Below are 22283 nucleotides of genomic sequence, written 5' to 3'. Positions count from 1 at the left end.
TAAATTAAAAATATAATATCGGGATTAAAATATTAATTATTAAAATTAAGGGATTAAATCTGTTATTTACCCTATATATATTATTTTAATATAAAGGACTAAAATAAATAAAATTGAAATTAAAGAACCAAATTAAAAGGATTATAAATTGATTTAGTGACTAAAATGTAAAGTTTACATATTTGAGGGATGGTGGACGGGATTTAACAATTAAAAAATTACACAAATAGCCAAAATCGGCTGGCCTGAAGGGCCAGCTTCATTTCTCGTTTTTTCCCTCTCTCTCTCTCTTCTCTGAGAGAGAGAATTTTCTCTCGCTTCTCTCTAAAACAGAGAGAAGCTACTCGGCCGGCAGCCGTCCGCTGGCGTTCTTCCACCGCCAGCCACCGCCTTCGGTGGTCGGAAATTTTTTTTATACTAAAATATAGATCGGACCGTCCTAATGATGGTTCCGATGGTTTTTTCTTCTAAACGGCTCCCGATCGGAGCAAATCTAAGAAAAATACCTTCGGTTTTTCGAAGGTTTTGGTGACGTTTGAAGAGGTATGGTGGTCGTAGCTTCCTCGGTAAGCTTTTCTCCTCCCTTTTCTTTTTGTTTTTGGTTGCTGGTTATTGTGATTTGGTCTCTTTTTTGGTATTTTTGCTTTCGGTTTTTGATCTCTCTGGCTCTGTGTTCTCCTTCTTTTCTGTTCGCAGATGGGGTGATGGCTTTATAGCCATCACCGGTGTGGCCATCGGACCGGTCTGAAGGGTGAAAAGTTCGGTGAGTCACCAAAGCTATGCTGGTGACTCACCATAGAGGCGACGTGAACGGTCGGGGTTGTGGCAGCAAAGCTTCTGGAGGCTTCTTCGGGGTGGCTTCGTGGCATTGGTGGAGCGTAGGCAGCGGACGTGTGGCCTTCTGGAACCAACGGCGGTGGCTGAGGACTTCTGGAGGCGGCGGCAGCTGGAATGGCTTCAGAGGCGGCTGGAAACCCTTGAGGCGGCGGCGCACGGGGCTAGGGTTAGAAAACCCTAACTGAAACCCTAAATGTTTTAAGGTTTTTATCTGGTTTGGGCTTGTAATATGGGCCTGATTATTGGGCTCCGGGTTTTGTAATTATTTTTAATAATAATAATATATATAATAATTATAATAATAATTATTATAATAATAATAATAATAATAAAATGAGTAAAAAAATTAGTATCTTCAGCTGCCCCTCTTTGCTCATTCTTGTATTAACAAGAATAGGGCAAAGACGAAAAGATAAAAAAAAATTATTCATTTGACTTCACTTGATTATAATAGCAATGTCGAATAATTTCTTCTTTTTCTTCAGATGAGTTCTTCTCATTATGAACTTTCCACTGGGGATGATGTTGACCTCTTTCCTTCTGTGATAGAGTCATTCAAAAGGTTGAATAAGCTCTTATTATGAACTTTCTCTTCTTCAGATGAGTTCTTCTCATTATGAACTTTCTCTGTAAAGGTTTATCCATTAAGTGATGAATTTGAACAAAGGGTTAAACAAGTTCTTCTCATTATGAACTTCTTCTTCCTTCTTCAGATGAGTTCTTCTCATTATAAACTTTCTCTGGCAAAGCTGATCCATCAAATGATGAATTCAAGCAAAAGTTGAACAAGTTCTTCTTATTATGAACTTTTTCTTCAGATGAGTTCTTCTCATTATGAACTCGAACTGGAAAAACTGATCCATTGAATGATGGATTTTAGCAAAAGGTTGAACAAATTCTTCTCATTATGAACTTTTTCTTCCTTCTTCAGATGAGTTCTTCTCATTATGAACTTTCTCTGGCAAAGCTGATCCATCAAATGATGAATTCAAGCAAAAGTTGAACAAGTTCTTCTTATTATGAACTTCTTCTTCTCTCTTCAGATGAGTTCTTCTCATTATGAACTTTCTCTGGCAAAGCTGATCCATCAAATGATGAATTCAAGCAAAAGTTGAACAAATTCTTCTTATTATGAACTTCTTCTTCTCTCTTCAGATGAGTTCTTCTCATTATGAACTCTAACTGACACTGTTGATCCATTGAATGATGGATTTAAATCTTTGCTAAAATCTTTGAAATTCCTGTTAAAAATTCAACATGGATGAAAATGAATGAAAATGCATCTATCTTTGCAAACACCTAAATATGATGCATGAATGTTAAGTTATTTGATTTCAGATTGGTGAATTGAGTATTTCTTCAATTGTAAAACCCAATAGATCTTTATTCTTCAAATCAAAGAATCTATCATCTTTGACGAATGTAGATGTAGATATAATGTCACAAAACCTCTTGAGAATAAAACTCAATAGTATAGGCTTTTGAAAAGCTTGCATTCATGCAACATGTTGATTCTGATAACAACTCATCTGATTATGAAGTAACCTTTCAAGATGATTTCACAGATATCGATAGTTCTTTTAATACCGAGAAATCTTGAATTTTGATTCTGATGAGGAGAATAAACTGTTATACTTGACAAAAATGGGATTCTCAGAGGCTGAAGCTTCAATAGCCATGGAGAGATGTGGTCCCGATTCATCAATTGCAGAGTTGACAGATTTTATATGTGCTGCTCAAATGGCTAAGGCTGCTGACACATTTCTTCCGGTAAAAGATGGGAAGCCATTATGTAATGATCCCAATTACAAGAAAAGGTGAAACTTGGGCTATGATTTTTGGGAAAGGAATAAGCAGAGGAAGCTTGAAAAGAAGCTTCTTAATGAAGACGATCATGCAGTTCATCTTTTAATTCCAATGATTGGTTCTGTGGTTCCTACCAAACCAGATCAGATAACTCAAAGAACACTTCCAGAAGATGCTATGAGCACATTCATCTTCCAAATTCAATGATTGGTTTTTAGGGTTCATACCAAACCAGATCAGATAACTCAAAGAACACTTCCAGAAGATGCTATGAGCACATTCATCTTCCAAATTCAATGATTGGTTTTTTTAGGGTTCATACCAAACCAGATTAGATAACTCAAAGAACACTTCCAGAAGATACTATGAGCATATTCATCTTCCAAATTCAATGATTGGTTTTTTGGGGTTCATATCAAACCAGATCAGATAACTCAAAGAACATTTCCAGAAGATGCTATTGGGTTTACGACACTTGTTCTACTTGAATCTGATGAGGTGGAAATACTTCTAGGTTTCCCTAAAAACCATACACGAGGATCTATATAGAAACATGTTCCATGGTGGTATCACTGTCCTGTCTCTTTTCTCTGGTATCAATGATGCATAGATTGCCTTTTGAAAACAGATGTGCAAGAACTGAATGATGATCAGTTGGAACAATTGATGAGTAGTTTTAATGGACTCAACCTTATTGTCGGTGACATCCATTGTAACAACCTTACTGGAAGAAATAAACATCATTCATGGGCTTAAAGATTTTTGTTGGTGCATTTACTTGCAATGATTGCTACAACAAACTGTCTCTTCTACTGCTCCAATATACCCCATTCTTTTTGAATCTTTGTATTTTATGCCTTTAAAAGTATTAACATAAAGTGATATTCAGAAATCTTTAACTTATTTCAAAATTATGTTAATCCATAAAAGAATAAATTGAATTTTCGAAAATAAATTGAATCTCAAATAAATTGAACTTGAAATAGATAGAATTGTATTCAAAGTTATGACAAGCATAAGAATGATAAAAATTCAAATGACTCAACAAATTATTAGCATAAGTATTTCTAAATTAATCAAATTGACACAATTTAGAGTAATGATGTAAGCTTTTGTCTGGAAGATCTCAAACGTTGTCAAAATGCTTGTAGATGTGAAATTTCTCCCAAACTGTCAAAATCTTAAGAGGGTTCAATTGCCAGATGCCTAATATCGATATGCATTTGAGCCACCCTTTCAGGTTTTCAACTCAAATCCTTCCTTTGGTTACAAGATGCCCTTTGCGGGTTTTCACCTTGACCCCCTTTTTCTTTTTTCTTTCTTTTTTCTTTTCTTTTTTTCTTTTCTTTCTTTTTTTTTCTCTTTTTTTTTCTTCATTCTTTTTTTCCTTTTTTCTTTTTTTTCCTTTTTCTCTTTAAGCATAATATTTCTTGACAGAATCCGAGTTTATTGGATTTCTCAGAATTTTTCCATCCATTTATGCCAAGATCAATGCTCCTCCGGAAAAGGCCTTTTTTACAACGTATGGCCCTTCCCAATTAGACATCCATTTCCCGCGGAAATCTTTATGTATAGGCAAGATCTTTTTTAGTACTAGATCACCCTCTTGGAATTCTCTTGGATGTACTTTTTTGTCATGAGACTTCATCATCCGTTTCTGATACATCTGTCCATGGCAAATAGCTTTCAATCTTTTCTCCTCAATAAGGTTCAATTGATCAACTCTAGCTTGGATCCATTCAGATTCATCCAATTTTGTTTCTCTCAATATTCGAAGCGATGGAATCTCAACTTCAATTGGTAAGACTGCTTCCATTCCGTAGACTAAAGAAAATGGTGTTGCCCCAGTAGATGTTCGAACAGTAGTTCGGTATGCATATAAAGCAAAAGGTAACTTCTCGTGTCAATCTTTGTAAGTTTCAATGGTCTTTGTAATGATTCTCTTGATGTTCTTATTTGCTGCTTCAACTGCCCCATTCATCTTTGGACGATATGCCACTGAGTTTGCATGTTTGATCTTAAACTGTGCACAAAGTTCGGTCATCATTTTGTTGTTCAGGTTCAGAGCATTATCTGTAATGATCCTTTCTGGTAGGCCATACCGGCAAACTATCTCTTTCTTTATGAATTTGCAGACTGTAGACCTTTTAATATTGGCATATAAAGCAGCTTCTACCCATTTGGTAAAATAATCAATTGCCACAAGGATGAAGCAATGTCCATTCGATGCTTTTGGTGTGATTGCTCCAATGACATCTATTCCCCACATAGAGAATGGCCAGGGTGCTGTCATTACATGTAAAGGAGATGGGGGTACATGAATCTTGGCTGCATATATCTGGCATTTATGACATTTCCTTGCATAATCAATGCAATCTGTGTGCATGGTAGCCCAATAGTATCCATATCTCATTATTTTCTGGCCATGGAAAGACCATTTGCATGTGTTCCACATATTCCACTGTATACTTCTTTAATGATGCTTCTAGCTTCGCTGGTATTTAAACATCTCAATAGCATTTGATCATTGCTTCTTCTATACATAATCTTTCCATCAAGAAAATATCCAGCAGCCATTCTTCTCAAGGTTCTTTTATCAATTTCAGATGCATTTTGTGGATAACTTTGATTTTTGATATATTGCAGAATATCATGATACCATGGTTTACCATCTACCTCTTCTTCCACACTATAACAATGTGCAGGAATTTCATATACTTGCATTTTGATTGGCATCATATCAACTTTCTTAGTTGCCTGAAACATAGCAACTAATGTAGCCAAAACATCTGCCATTTGATTTTCTTCTCTAGGGAGATAATTGAAGGTGACTTTCTCAAATTCTTTCACTAATTTGAGGGTAAATTTTCGGTATTCCAACAATTTGGGATCTTTTGTTTCCCATTCTCCTCGCAATTGATACACCACTAATGATGAATCTCCATATATTTTGAGACATTTGATTTTTCTTTCTATAGTTGCTTTCAATCCCATGACACAAGCTTCGTACTTTGCCATGTTATTGGTGCAAAAGAACTCCAGTCTACTTGTAAAGGAATAATAAATATTTTCTGGAGAAATTAACACTGCCCCGATTCCTCGTCCCAAGGCATTGGATGCTCCGTCAAAGTAAAGCTTCCAAAATGCAGATGCATCATTTGTTCCGACTTCTTCATTCATGGATATGCACAACAAATCTTCATCGGGAAAATTGAAACTCAAAGGCTGATAATCATTTGATACATGACTGGCCAGAAAATCAGCTATGACACTTCCTTTTATCGCTTTTTGGTTGACATATACAATATCAAACTCAGATAATAACATTTGCCATCTAGCCATTCTGCCTGTCAAAGCTGGTGATTCCATTAAGAATTTCAAAGGATCAAGTTTGGATATCAACCAAGTAGTATGGTATAACATATATTGTCTGAGTCTTCGAGTAGTCCACACCAAGGCACAACATAATTTTTGTATTGGTGGATATCGAATTTCACAATCAGTAAATTTCTTGCTCAGATAATAAATAGCTTTTTCTTTTCTTCTAGATTCATCATGCTGTCCCAGTACACATCCCATTGAATTTTCAAAGACCGTTAAATAGAGAATTAATGGTCTATCAGGCATTGGTGATACTAAAATTGGGGCATTGGATAAATATTTCTTAATAATATCCAAAGTTTCTTGACATTCTTCATTCCAGACTTCAGGATTGTTCTTTCGAAGTAATTTGAACACTGGATCACATTTGTCAGTTAATTGAGAAATGAACCGAGATATATAATTTAATCTTCCCAAAAAGCCTCGAACTTCTTTTTTTGTATTAGGTGGTGGAAGCTCTTGAATTGCTTTTACTTTATCTGGATCAATCTCGATTCCTTTTTTGCTGACCACAAATCCCAAAAGTTTCCCGGAAGTTACCCCAAAAGTGCATTTTGCGGGGTTGAGCTTTAATTGATATTTCCTCAATCTCTGGAAAAGCTTTCTCAGATTTTGAATATGTTCTTCTTCAGTTCGGGATTTGGCAATCATGTCATCTACATATACTTCAATCTCTTTTGTGCATCATGTCATGAAACAAAGTTACCATGGCTCTTTGATACGTTGCCCCTGCATTTTTCAATCCAAATGGCATCACTTTATAGCAGAATGTGCCCCACATGGTTACAAATGTTGTTTTTTCCATGTCTTCAGGATTCATTTTTATCTGATTATATCCTGAAAAGCCATCCATGAATGAAAACCATGCGTGTCCTGTAGTATTGTCCACCAAGGTGTCTATGTGAGGTAATGGAAAGCTATCTTTCGGACTAGCTTTGTTGAGATCTCTGTAATCCACACACATTCAAAACTTTTCCATTTTTCTTTGGTACGAGAACAATGTTGGCTACCCATTCTGGGTATTTGGATGCCTGTAGGAAACCTGCATTAATCTGTTTCATTACTTCCTCTTTGATCTGTAACAACATTTCTGGCCTCATTCGTCTAAGCTTTTGTTGGACCGGTTTATATTCTGGATTGATTGTAAGCTTGTGCATCACTATATCTGTACTCAAACCAGGCATATCTTGATAAGACCATGCGAAGATATCTTTGAACTCTTGAATGAGATTTATCAATTCTTGTTTTATCTGGATTATCAGAGTAGTACCAATTTTCACATCTTTTATTTCTTCATCTGCTCCCAAATTCACAGTTTCAATCTCTTCTTTGTGAGGTAGAATTTGTTTATCTTCTTTTTCTACCAGTCTTAATAATTCAGTAGGAACATCACATTCCAGTTCATCTTCACACCCATTGATTTCTTCCAGACATATGGGCTGCTCTAAATTTATCTCTTGATTAAATTTAGGAATAAACATGCTATTAACATGGTGACACCTGCAAATTTAAGTCGGACACATTTCCGAAAGAATATAGTAAATTTATGAAATAAATAAATGTAAAAATATAAGAAAATGTAAAGAATGATTGCCATCTGAAAATTTTAAAGAAAATTTCTTATATTTAACCTAATTTCCTTTACAAGATAACAAAAAGTTTTCATACTTTTGAGCTAAACATAAAGATTAGTTCTGAATATTACTCTGCGTTAATATTAAAAACTATAGGAAGATCTTCAGTGGTCCAATTGTTGAGTGTTTCTCCAGGAAAACATGGGCGAATCATATCCAAGTATTTGCCAGTCTTGTTGTCATTCATGATCATGTTGATAAATAATCCATTCATAGCTTCTTCAAATATGCTTTGATCTCTCATCAACTTTTCTTCTTTAAAGGCCTCAACAAGCTGTTGTTCTACATTAATTGTTCCCCCTGATCTGAATATGGTCTTCAACTGTGGGAAAAACATGTGTTCCCAAAGGATTTCTTTCCCTTTCAACCTTGCCTTTCTGTCTTCACATCTTCTTTTCATCTCTTTGTTCTTTGCTGAAAATTGGGCTTAAATCCAAGCCCAAAACGATCTTTCTTCATCTTTATACATACAGGAACTGGAACCCCTTGAAGATTCTTTCCTAAACCTTTCCCAGCTTTAGCTCCGATGCCTAAAGTTTGTCGTACCGTCATCTTGGTACAATCAGATAATCTGGGATATGGAATTTTGCTTCCTTCTGCAATAAAGGTTGCATTTACAAATTCAAGAGCTCGGAAAGAGCATTCAAGAGCATCATCATTGGTTTCAATATATGGAACATCACTTGTTACGGACGCAATGATTTCTTCTTCAGCTCCGACACATATTAGTTGTCCATCAACAACAAATTTCAATTTCTGATGCAATGAAGGAGGAACGACTCCTGCTGAATGAATCCATGGCCTCCCTAATAAACAATTATATGTAGGGTGGATGTCCATCACCACAAAGTCAATATTGTACACGACTGGTCCAATTAACAACGGTATTTCCATTTTCCCGAGCACCTCTTTTTGAGTACCATCAAAGGCTCGCACTACATTCTGATAACTCTTCATGTGTGATTTATCCACATGCATTCTTTGAAGTGTGACTAGAGGCATCAAGTTGAGAGCGGATCCATTGTCAATCAATACTTCTGGCAACACATGACCATGACAATGTGTCGTGATATTCAAAGCTTTTACTGACCCCATTCCGCCTTTAGGTATTTCATCATCCATGAACGTTATGTAATTGTCAGCGGCTATATGTCCCACAATTCTGTCAAGTTTATTGAGGGATATGTCCTCAGGGATAAATGTTTGATTAAGCATTTTCATCAAAACATTTCTATGTGCTTCTGAATTCATCAATAGATCAAGAATAGAAATTCTCGCTTATTGTTTGTGTAGTTGTTCAACCACACTATACTCACTATGTTTCAGGAATTTCAAAAATTCTTGAGCTTGTTTTTCTGTCACAGGCTCATTGAATGCTGGAGGAGATTCATCATTAAATACCTTCTGGGGTATTACCATGGCTTTTCCTTTTGCTTTCACTTGTTCTGAAGCATTGGATGTTTCGGGAGAGTAACATTTCCCACTTCTTGTAAAGAATCTGACTTCACTCACTACTTCAGACGTCGAACCCAAACTCTCTATTTTCTCTTCCGTTTTTTCTAGAGAAACAGATCCTCCTACCATTGAAACATTGGTAGTATAATTCCAAGGTACCCTACGGGTATCTTTGTATGGAAATGGTAAAGGAGTTGTGATAACTACTTTCGGCTTTATTGGTGCAGGAATCACCGTAGATGATTTCACATTAATGATCACAGGATCACTTGTTCTCTGACTAGGTTTAGAATCCTCTGATGAGCAAACATCATCTTCTTTTTTCCCTGGTTCTTCTTCAAAGAATTCTATCTCTCTGCTATTCATCAATTCTTGCAACAAATCCCTAAACTCAAGACATATTTGAATTTCGTGCCCCTTCTCTTGATGATATTCACAATAATTCTTGCCTTCATTATGCTTTGGCCTAATTGTTGTGGAATTATACCGGCTAAAGAGAGTTGTTGGAATATCCAAACAAAAGGAGATTTAATTTCAGAAATGTCAGTTTTTGCTTTCTTTCTGTTCTCTTCCTGAATTGCATTCACGTTTTTATCTCCATGATTTGGCAATGGATGATTTGATGTAGATGGTGAATTGAATTCCAACTTTCCAGTGTTGATCAAATTTTGAACCACCCTTTTGAATGCCAAACAGTTTTCAATAGAATGACCCGTAATTCCTTTATGGTAAACACAGTGTGCCTTTATATCATACCAAGGAGGGAATGGTGGTTGCATAGGAACCAAAGGATAGGGCCGTATGACATCTGCTTTTAACAGTGAATCATAGATCTCAGCATATGGTACTGGTAAAGGTGTAAAAGACAACCTTTCATTTTCCTTTCGAGATCCTCTGGACTCTGCTCGATTAGTGTTTGTTTCCTCTTTCTTAACCCTTGGCTGGGTTATTGTAACACTTTTCGAAGAATCCTTGTTGTAAGAGTTTGCATTGTTGACTTCATTCTCTTTTTTCCGGTACATAGGTCTTTTGGAACTAGACCCCTCATTTGATTCAATTTTGCCACTTTTCAAGACATTTTCAATAAGTTCTCCAGAAATGACCAAATCTGCAAAATTTCTGGTTGTATTCCCCATTAGATGATTTAAATAAGGAGCTTTCAATGTATGAACAAATATTACTGTGGCCTCTTTCTCTGACAAAGGTGGTTGAACTTGGGCTGCTGTGTCACGCCATCTCTGGGCATACTGTCTGAACGTTTCGTTATTCTTTTTCTCCAAATTTTGGAGAGTCCATCTATCAGGGACCATGTCTGTTACGTGGCGGTACTGCTCTAGGAATGCTTTAGCTAGATCTTTCTAGGATCTAATGTTGGCTTTGGTCAATTGAGTATACCATTTTAAAGCTGGTCCTGTCAAACTATCTTGAAAGCAGTGAATTAACAATTTCTCGTCTTTCACATATCCTGTCATTCTGCGACAAAACATAGTAATGTGGGATGAAGGGCATGTAGTACCGTCATATCTATCAAATTCGGGAACTTTGAACTTGATGGGGAGGATTAAGTCTGGAACCAAACTCAACTCACTAGCGTCAAACCCATAGAATGATTCAGTTATTTCCACGTATTTCATTCGTTCTTCTAAGCTTTTGATATGTCTGGTCAATTCTTCATTTACTTTTTCTTTTTCATTCAGCTCATTCAAATCTGGGATTAAATACTCAGTATTAAAATCCCCTATTTTAACATCTGATATAAGTGGATTTTTGCTTGAAGATGCAGGACTTGTAGATTTTCATGTGGTTTGGCTTCTTGAAATGCTGATGTGTGAGCATTAATTTGTATAGGTGTAGTACCAGAGTGATAAATTGGTTCTGGTGGAAAACCTAGAGGATACATAGGTTCTTGGTCGAAAGATTCAGGATTTTCATGCATTTTTCCAATGATAGCCTGCCTTTTAAACATGTCTTCTATTTTCTGCATCATGCTGTCTTGTGAATTTGCAATACTGGCTTCAATTTTCTCTAGCTTCATTCTCATTTCTGCTTGTTCTTTATTATGTTGTTCCTCAATACGTTGTATTTTATCCTCCATAATTCTCTTAGTAGCTTGTTTAGTACCGTAGTGATGTTGTATTTCTCTTTTGGCCAGAATAACTGCGATTGAAAAATCTTATGATATTATTTTTTCCAAATTTTAATTAATGAATTTTATCTTTATAATAAAAATTATACATAAAGAAAATCATGAAATGAATAATGAATGTATGCAAAATGCATGTATGCAAAAAGGTATTGATCCCAAAAAGTTAACTGTCATAGAACAACTTTCATCGGCATACAAAAGTTTCTTTATAATATTTCATAACTACAGATAAGGCGTAGCTTTCCTATTAAGCTCTATAATTTCTTTCATTAACCTTGACACCCTCTTTCCGAACTTAGAGACTGGATCAACGTGATGCTCAATTATTTTAGCTTCAACAGCTAATTCCCCAACATATCTAGCAACTTTGCTCATTTGTACCATGGCCTCGAACACCATATTACTTCTTTCTTCACTTCTTTCAACATAGAAATCAGTTGACTTTTGCCATTGTTCATTAGTTCCTTCAAGAGTTTGCTCTAACTCAGTGATTCTGACTTGGCAATTGTACAGAGTTTTTTCAAGATCTCTAATGCGTCTTCGCAGTGAAGCATTTTTCCTCATTACTTTCTTTGAGATCATTAGGTCCTAGACGAACCTTTTCTTGAAACAATGATTCTTCAAGTTGCAAAATGTAAGCGTTAAACTCTGAGTTTTTGTTTCTAGACTGATCCAGATCTTCTTCAAGTTTTGTTCGTGCTTCTTGCGTTCTTTGATTAAGCTTCTGGATTTGAACATTCTTGTTTCTGCATCTTTGCATCCAATTGCTAGCCACCTCTTGCTCTACCTCAAGTTTGGTGTTGAAATTCTTTCTTTCTAGCTCCCATTTTTCTTTTTCAATATTGAACTCTTCAATCTTTTGGCCCCTGACTTCAAGTTCAGCAATCAGCTGGTTCATTTCAGATTCAAATCCATTGAACATGATATTTTTCTCACCTTCAAATTTATCAAAGATGTCATTCTTCATCTCTTCTAAATCTTTGGCTCGATCCCTTTCTCTTTGCATTTCATTCATGATCTCGCGGTGTTCAGCTTTGTGTTTTATAATTCGCTCTCTTCTGTCAACCTCAAAATCTTCCATTTTTTGCTTTCCTTTCTCAAGGCTTTTGAGTAGACGGCTATTCTTTCCTTTCAGATCTTCAACTCGACTTTTCTCGATGTTCAATTCTCTGTTCATTTGTACTGTTGATTGGCTTGGTCCTGATGCTTTCCGGGATTTATATAACTCTTGGTAATTTTTCTTTAATGCTCTAAATTCACCATCAACTTTTTCTTTGTTTTCTCTCAACATTGCACATTGTGATGAATGAAAGTCAATATCAACACCCAACATAGCTTTATCTCATCTCATTTGCTCTAATTCTCTTTGACCAGCCTTCTCTTTCTGCTTCAAACTCAGCTCTCAGGATTTCAATCTCTGATGGAACCACCTTAATGCGATCTTCCATAGAGATATCCTCATTTTGATCTGGTAGAGGAATATTTTCATTTTTCCTGACAGATCTCCATTCCTCATAATCAGGAGTTAGCATTTCTTTTGCTGCTTTAGCTCGGATACAAAAAGTTGTTTTCCAAGCTGTAACGCTTCCATGATATTTCTTTTATAATTTTTGCTGTGGAATGCGAACTCAGATGAATGTAATCCAGCGGTGACAGGTACAAATTGATGACCTTCATACTGTCTTATGACCAGAAGTGGTGCATATCCAATTCCTCCCCATAATCCGAGCAGCATTATCCAATTGTAATCACCACATTTGTAAAAGAATTCCCTTTGGATTTTCCACGGGGCTCGCCAAACAATGTCATTGCTTTGCAGATTTCGAAAGGCATTAATCCACATATCTTTCTTAATTTCTTTCGGCCATTCTTGCTCCAGAAATTCTTTTAATGGTGAGTAATCCGTATTAAAGCGTCGGTATAAAACCTTTTCTGTCCTCCAAAAATGGCTACGGATCCAAACATATAACAACTGGGTACACCCTAAGAATCGTCCACCTCCTAGCTTTTTACAAGCATTTAACGATATGAAAGTCTCTGCTAGAATTGCAGAAACATGATTAATCTTTTTCGGTAGCTGTTCAAACAAATCTACCACTGCAGCTTCAACATATCCCAATACTTTTGGGAAGATGACCATACCATACATACCCAAAGCAAATAGATCGAATCGTACTTTAGTGTCTGGATGACTCTGAATAAGTTCTTTAATGTTGGTCCAAGCAATGCCTTCGCTTTCGCCTTTTTGTTTTATACGGGATGCCACCCATTCTTCTCGTACCCCGGCAATCTTTGCTAATTTTACTCGAAAGGGTTGAGTTTTAATTGACTTTGAATAGATTCGATTCTCCAAAGCCCCTTCGATATGTAGCAAAGTTGTGTACTCTTCAATAGTAGGGACCAAGTCCTCCTTATTGAGAGTGAAGCAATTGTACCCTGGATTCCAGAATTGAATTAGGGCTCTGAGTAATTCATCGTCAACTTCGACATAGAGCAAATATGGGATATCTCCGTAAGTCTGATAAAACTGCAATTTTTTGTTTGAGTCCCAACTTTCCCAAATGCTTCGCAAATCTTGCATGTCATTTCTTTTTAGCGAAACTGGAGCATAACTGGCCAAGTCCGATACATAATCATCTTGCAGACTGTCTCCTCCTTGTCTTTGTAAGTCCTCAGCCCACTGTCTTACTTCTGAGTTTCGAATTATTTGATTTGAACACTTTTTATCCATGGATGAAGGCTTTCCAATGAGACAATTAACACGAGGATCAATTCCTTTTATCCTGTATGATGCTATGCAAACAGAAAAAATAAAGAACACAAAAAAAAAATTAGTTTACATAATAAAGAAATTTAATAATAATATCTACCTAAATATTTTATTTAAACATGTTTTTTCATAATTTAAATAATTTAGAATCACATGTAACTTAATAAGTAAGAAAATAAATAAATTAAAAGGAAAGATAGAATTCATTTCTCCTGTGTGTACACCTATTTTGGACAAAATTTCGGCATGGCTTCAGATCGGAAGGGTTTCTAGGATTTATTATATGCAAGGTTTTAGATCTAAGAATAAAGGTACCCAAATTGTCCTTGTTAGTGCCCCCTTGGGCTGTTAACCCTCAATCCTAATCCATCACAGACTAAAGTGGATCGAGTTCAATTCGAGGGGATACATTTCTCTATGCCTGACACGGAGAATAAATTCTCACGAAGACATAAAGTATATGAACCCCGAAAGTTACTTGCTAGGTCTGACACGGAGAATAAATTCTCACGAAGACGTCGCTTTCACTCCCACTTAAAAGGGACAAACTCAATTATAGAGCTTTATGTTATGCAATGCAAGTGTTGTGTGTGAGGAGAAATGTTCAAACCTCTAAAATTTAATATTTGAAAATAAAGCATTAAATAACATATAAATATTATGAAAATAAATACGTATATGTATAAAAATTTGGAAAGAAAGAATTAAAAATTAAATATATGAATTTTTAATTTTCTAATTGATAGAGACAATTAATAATGGTTTTAAAGTTTGACCAGTCCCCAGCGGAGTCCCAAGTGTCGTAACGGTTTTCGTCCGGGCACGAAAAATTTATTTGGCGGGAAAATTGATGTGAATAAATGGTTTTGAAATAATTTGGGAGTCGCCATCGGCCTTTTGGGTCAGGTAGGTCGAATACCTAAAAATTATTTTTAAAAGAGTTTTAAGAAAACATCAATTAAAAAATGAACTGATATGCGTTTATAACCAAAAATTCGTTCTTTTTAATAATAAAAAGGGATTCGTGGTCGGTTACGTTTAGGGAAGGATTAGCACCCCTACAACGCCCAAAATTGGTACTTTTTAATTATAAATTGTCTCTATTATTAAAATTTAAAAATTCAAAATATATTTAATTTATAATCCTATTATTTCAAAATTATAAAAAATATTTAAAAATATCGGAAAAAGACTTCTAGGTGCCTTAAGACAGCTCTTTCTTTGATATTAATAAATATTAATTTGAATAAAATTAAATAATAATTTTTTATAATATTAATTTTAAAATACCAGAATAGGACATCCAGTTGTATTAAGACTGCCCTTTTCTTCGATATTGGAAAATAAATATTAAAATAATTTATTGAAAAAAATAAATTATTATTTATTATATATATTTATGACTACATAAATATTTAAATATATAAACAAGTAAAATTAAAACAATAAAATACAATTAGAACTATATGAAAATATTTAAAATTGGTGACTAATTATAGTAAAATTAAAATTAAATATCTAATTCATAATTAATCAAAATTATAGGGATTAAACATGCTATTTTCTTATTTATTAATTTAGTGACTAAAATAAAACTTATCTAAAATTCGAATATCAGATTAAAATAAATTAAAAATATAATCTCAGGATTAAAATATTAATTATTAAAATTAAGGATTAAATCTGTTATTTACCCTATATATATTATTTTAATAAAAGGACTAAAATAAATAAATTGAAATTAAAGAACCAAATTAAAAGGATTATAAATTGATTTAGTGACTAAAATGTAAAGTTTACATATTTGAGGGATGGCGGACGGGATTTAACAATTAAAAAATTACACAAATAGCCAAAATCGGCTGGCCCGAAGGGCCAGCTTCATTTCTCGTTTTTTCCCTCTCTCTCTCTTCTCTGAGAGAGAATTTTCTCTCGCTTCTCTCTAGAGAGAAGTCTTCGGGCCGGAATTTTTTTTTTTATACTAAATATAGATCGGACTCCTAATGACGGTTTGTTTTTCTTCTAAACGCTCCCGATCGAGCAAATCTAAGAAAAATACCTTCGGTTTTTCGAAGGTTTTGGTGACGTTTGAAGAGGTCCGGTGGTCGTAGCTTCCTCGGTAAGCTTTTCTCCTCCCTTTTCTTTTTGTTTTTGGTTGCTGGTTATTGTGATTTGGTCTCTTTTTTGGTATTTTTGCTTTCGGTTTTTTGTCTCTCTGGCTCTGTGTTCTCCTTCTTTTCTGTTCGCAGATGGGGTGATGGCTTTATAGCCATCACCATGTGGCCATCGGACCGGTCTGAAGGGTGAAAAGTTCGGTGAGTCACCAAAGCTATGCTGGTGACTCACCATAGAGGCGACGTGGACGGTCGGGGTTGTGGCAGCAAAGCTTCTGGAGGCTTCTTCGGGGTGGCTTCGTGGCATTGGTGGAGCGTAGGCAGCGGACGTGTGGCCTTCTGGAACCAACGGCTGTGGCTGAGGACTTCTGGAGGCGGCGGCAGCTGGAATGGCTTCAGAGGCGGCTGGAAACCCTTGAGGCGGCGGCGCACGGGGCTAGGGTTAGAAAACCCTAACTGAAACCCTAAATGTTTTAGGGTTTTTATCTGGTTTGGGCTTGTAATATGGGCCTGATTATTGGGCTCCGGGTTTTGTAATTATTTTTTAATAATAATAATATATATAATAATTATAATTATAATAATAATAATAATAATAATAATAAAATGAGTAAAAAAAATTTAGTATCTTCAGCCTAGAATTTCATTGACATCTATGAGATACTCGACTCGATTTCAGCCCTCCATTGCTGCATGTAATGTTTTCGTTTTCCCTTCCGAGCCACATTGCAATATGGTAGGTATAACAGAAAAAAAGGTGGAGGAGCCCGCAGTAGCAGACTAAATTCTATTCTCTATTCATTGTGATCATTATATTTATGAATATATGTGCAGTGTTGTCTCTTGAGACCAAAGTTTTGTGGATGAACATAAGCGAGCAACTCGGATAACTCGAAGGAATCGATTAGGCTTGTTTTCGTTTTCGGTGCTATGGATAAAAGAAACGGAGCTTTTACAGATCAATGGTGTGAGATGGTGGTGGTGGTTCATAGGCATGAAAGACGTGACAGACTTTCTTCTACATCTTTCATGGTATTTTGGTGGTCCAAGTAGTCTGTCTATAGTTTAAACATTGTAATATCGAGGGATGGAGCCATTTGTTGGGTAGGAGGGGCTGCCCCGAAATTTTTTTTGGTAAAATAATATTTAGGTTTGTGTTAGTTTAAATATTAATCAAATAAGGTTTTTTTTTCCTTTCAATTTGTCTAATGTTTGATCTTAGTTTCGTATCTGCTCAAGTAATTTCAGGAAGAAAAAAAAACCATTTGTTGGGTATGAGTTGTTTTGTTTTATGTTGAATATTTTTAAAGGCTTTATTAGAACATTGACCCCCAAGCTATGCCTCGGATTTCAGATTGGTTAACTTCATTTTAGTTAAAAGGGGGACATGAACTGTAGTTTTCTCCCATTTTATTCAAAAGTATGTCGTATTTGATAAGTACACGACATTTGTCGCAGTTGATATTTGGTTTTTGGGGACCTTAGACCAAATTGATAGTTTAGGTTGGGGACCAATCTTGTAATTGAGGTATGGTTCAAGGTCGTTTTCCAGTAAGGTCTTGTTCGAGTTCGGTGATCAAAAACGGTTACCACGATCGGAGGTGGCGTTCATTTAGAGGAATCTGGATTAGAGTTATTGGTCTTTTGCGTGAGAGTGCTGAGTTGGTGAGATTAGAGAAACGTAGCACGTGACTGAATCACGCTGAAGCCGTGTAATTGCCGAACGGTGACGGGTGGCAAAATCTTGCATCCGCCTTGAAAGGAACCCCCCCCCCTGTTTTTATGAGGTGGTTTTGTACACCGAGTTAATTGTGAGTTGACTTCAATACGTTTTGAGAACGAGGGTTTCCAACCATATTTTCAAAACAAATAGATAGTAACGGAGTTTGTCCTTTTGTTTTGGCCAACTTCAGAAAATCAAGTTTTGGCTTTTTGAGGATCCTTTTAAACGTCAACTTATAAGGGGTACATTAAACCAAATGTCAATTAGTAAATTTATGTCATATTTTATGTGAAAGTTAGTCAATTAATAAATAGATAGTAACAATCAAGTTATTATCTTAAACGAGTACTAAAAGTTATCATTAAAAAAGGTTTTAAATTATTTTTTATTGGATAAATTATACCATGTGCCACTCTTTTATTAGTAAGTTTAGAAATGAGTTATTATATTTCAAAAGGTTATAATCGAGACATTTGATTAATTTTGTTACAATCTAGACATTCGGTTAGTTTTGTCACATATTATTTAATTATGATAATCGATTAATTAACTTTATCATTTTTGAGAAATAATTAGATTTTATATTGCATATGTTCAAAATATTCCACATCATACTGTTGTTTACAAATTAGCAACACATGTCCTAATTGCTACAATCGATTAATTAAGTGGCTCAACTTTAATTTATAATAAACTTAAATTTAATATCAAATATTTCTTTTATTTTCTTATAAAAACAGATTCATTTTTTTAAATAATAAAAAATTCTAGAAAGGTCGGCGTGGCTCCCTCGCCATCCTCCATGTTGATGGGGCAGCAACATGGACATGAGAAAACAGTTAAGCGTGACTATCCATTCGCCAGCTGGAGACAGTTAGGCGGACATTTCTCGACATCACCCCAACACGTGTTCCCTTCATCTCAGACACTGAATTAACTCACTGCTCTCTCCTTCTCTTATTCACTCCAGTCCAGCCAAATAATTTTGAGTTACTCAAAATGATCGATCTTATTTTATAAATCAAAATTTAGTTATAAAACTTTTGAGGCGAGTTCAAATATTAGTTTATGTTTAAATTTACTCATAAACATTTATAATTTTATTATATTAATTGACTCAAAACGTTTTCTATAATCACATAAAAAAATATCACACAGAGTTGTTACGTATCCAGAGATGATCATGGGTCAGGCTAAAATTTGAGCCTATCCAAATTTATTATGAGCATAACATTTCTTCACTCGTCATCCGACTCGAATCAATTTAGAAAGTTTCACTCGACTCGATTCTTAGTTAATTTTTAAAATAAAAAATCACCCTTGACTTGGCACAAATAAAATTAAAACAATGAAAACTTTGAACAATAGGGACTATAAATAATATGACATTAATTTTATATTTTATTAATTTAATACCAAAATATTATATTTTAATCAAATATAATAATTATAAATATCACAATAACTAATATTTTTATACCATCACTAATGTTCCACAACTCTTTCATAGTTTTCTTTACTGAAATAAAAATAATGTTGCCACTTATAATACTACATGTAATGAACAATAAAATATATAAACTCGTATTTTTATACGAATTATAAATAAAATATTGATGCTACTAACGATACTATCATGTCTAGAGAATTACACTCGTCAACTTTAAAAACCCAATGAATAAATAATGGCTACTCGTGAATAAATAAACAGCAGTACGTGGATGCATTTCATCAATGCTTTCAAAGCTTTATATTTTAAGCTCATTTGAAAATCGAACATTCTTTCATTAATATTATTACAAAAATATTTGCATATTTATATATTTTTTATATAAAATAATTAAAATTGTATTATTAAAATATAAATTAATTAATTCATACATAAACCATTTATTATTTTATTTGTGATAATTTATTAAATATTTTTTGAAAATATATTCTATATAAAATATATTCTATCCAAATAATAGTAGTAATAATAGAGGTGAAGCCATAACAAATTATTAGGATGAATGGATATGGATGATGTATATAGTAAAAAAATACGTTAGAAGTAAAATATTTGTAATCATTAAGAAATCACTGGAAGTTCTACGGTGCGTCACTTTTAATATATGTTGGGAAATAAAACGAGGAAACGAGTAATTTCCCTATAACCAGATTAGTGAGAATGCGAAATAAAAACGAAAAAATAATACCCGAAATTGATAACGGAGTTCAGCCAATTGTGCTTACGTCTCGGACTGCTGCAGATCTTTTACTAAGAGAGAAAATTTACAGGTGTTTACAAAACACTCACAAGAAACTCTCTAGTATTGGAGAGAAATAAATGATTTGGGATGATTTTGAAACTAAATGGGCTAAGGTATATATAGTTGAAGCTTAAGGACTAAACTTATAAATACCCTAAAGTATGCAGTGGCTAAAATATAATTACTCTTTTAATTTTAATAAAATATTGGGGCAGTGCCCCCTTTTGAAAACTTCAACCCTCCTTTGCTGAAAAACCAAAATAAGTCGATGCCCCCTTGTTAGCCGCAATAATTGACTTTACAATCTCCCACTTGAAGACTGATTATAATCTTTCTTCACACCTCGATCAATGCAGCAGCATTTCTAGTCTTGTTATTCTAGCATGTCAACTGAAGTTGAACACAATTTCAGTTTGTCTGTGGTCATCGTCTTTGTCAACATGTCTGCTGGATTTTGAGCTCCACTAATCTTTTCAAGCTTCAAAATCCCATCTCCCATAAGAGACCGAATAAAATGATATATCAATTGTATGTGCTTCGTCTTGGAATGAAAAAACGGATTCTTTGCTAGATGAATAGCACTTTAATTGTCGCAATACAAGACATTATTTTCTTGTTCTTGCCTAACTTTTCCAAGAAACTTTGAAGTCAAACCATCTCATTGCTGGCTTCCGTAACAACGAAATATTCTGCTTCAGTTGTGGAGAGAGCAACTATCTTCTGTAGTTGAGAAAACCCAACTCACTGCAGTACCTCCTAGAGTATAGACATACCCTGTAGTGCTCATTCTGATGTCAACATTTCCGGCTAAGTCAGCATCTACATAGCCTATCAGTATCGTATCTCCACCTTTGAAACAAAGTGCTTTGTTTGTAGTACCCCGCAGATATCTGAGGATCCATTTGACAGCTTCCCAATGTACTTTGCCCGGATTATGTATGTACCTGCTAACAGCTCCCACTGCTTGAGAAATATATGGTCTGGTACAAACCATGACATACATCAGACTTCCAATTACTGAGGTAAACGACACCTTCACCATGTGTGCTCGTTATTCCTCCGTCTTTGGTGACTGTTCTTTGGAGAGTCTGAAATGAACACCTAAAGGTGTACTTACTGGTTTAGCATCCTGCATGTTGAACCTGGAGAGTACTTTGTTGATGTACTCAGCCTGTGATAATATCAAAGTCCCCGAATTTATGTCTCTCTTAATCCTCATCTCAAGAATCTGCTTTGCAGCACCCAGATCCTTCATAGCAAACTATTTTGACAATTTTTCTTTCAAGTGTATAATCTCTTGCATGTTTGAGCTTGCAATGAGCATGTCATCAACGTACAATAATAAAATAATGAAGTTATTGTCGAGCCTCTTGATGTAGCAACAATGATATGCTTGGCATCTGGTAAAACCATTGTTACTCATGAAGCTATCGAACTTCTTGTACCACTGTCTAGGAGCTTGTTTTAAACCATACAAGCTCTTCTTTAACCTGCATACCAGGTTTTTCTTGTTTGTCTCTATGAAGCCTTCTGGTTGCCTCATATAGATTTCTTCCTCCAAATCACCATGAAGGAAAGTTGTCTTCATATCTAACTGCTCAAGATGTAGATTCTCTGCAGCTACAATTTTCAACACCAGTCTGATTGTAGACAGTTTCACGACTGGAGAGAAAATTTCATTGTAATCAATACCTTCTTTTTGCTGAAAACCTTTGACAACCAATCTTGCTTTGTAGCGTTTACTCCCATCGTGCTCTTCTTTGATCTTGTAAATCCCACTTGTCATGGAGCGATTTCTTGCCTGGTGGTAATTCAACTAATTCCCACGTCTGATTTGACATAAGCGAGTTCATCTCTTCTTTTATGGAAGACTCCCACTTGACTGAATCCTCCACCTGCATTGCTTCATCATAGCACTCTGGTTCACCATTGTCAGTCAGCAATAAGTAGTGCAAAGAAGGCGAATATTGTTGGGTTGGTTTAGGAATTCTGGAGGAGCGTCTCAGTTTTGGTGTGCTTGGTTCTTCTTGAACTTCTTCAGGATTGATCTGAACATCATTTCCAGAAATCTCCTCGAACTCAGCAAATTCCTTTGTTTTATCTTCGATATTGGAGCTACTTGATTCTATGGTTGACCTGTCTTTGTACATCACATTTTCATTGAA

The sequence above is a fragment of the Hibiscus syriacus genome, unplaced genomic scaffold, assembly GCF_006381635.1.
Source record: "Hibiscus syriacus cultivar Baekdansim isolate YM2019G1 unplaced genomic scaffold, ASM638163v2 tig00006663_pilon, whole genome shotgun sequence".
Taxonomy (NCBI): Eukaryota; Viridiplantae; Streptophyta; class Magnoliopsida; order Malvales; family Malvaceae; genus Hibiscus; species Hibiscus syriacus.
This window is presented reverse-complemented; position numbering follows the sequence as displayed.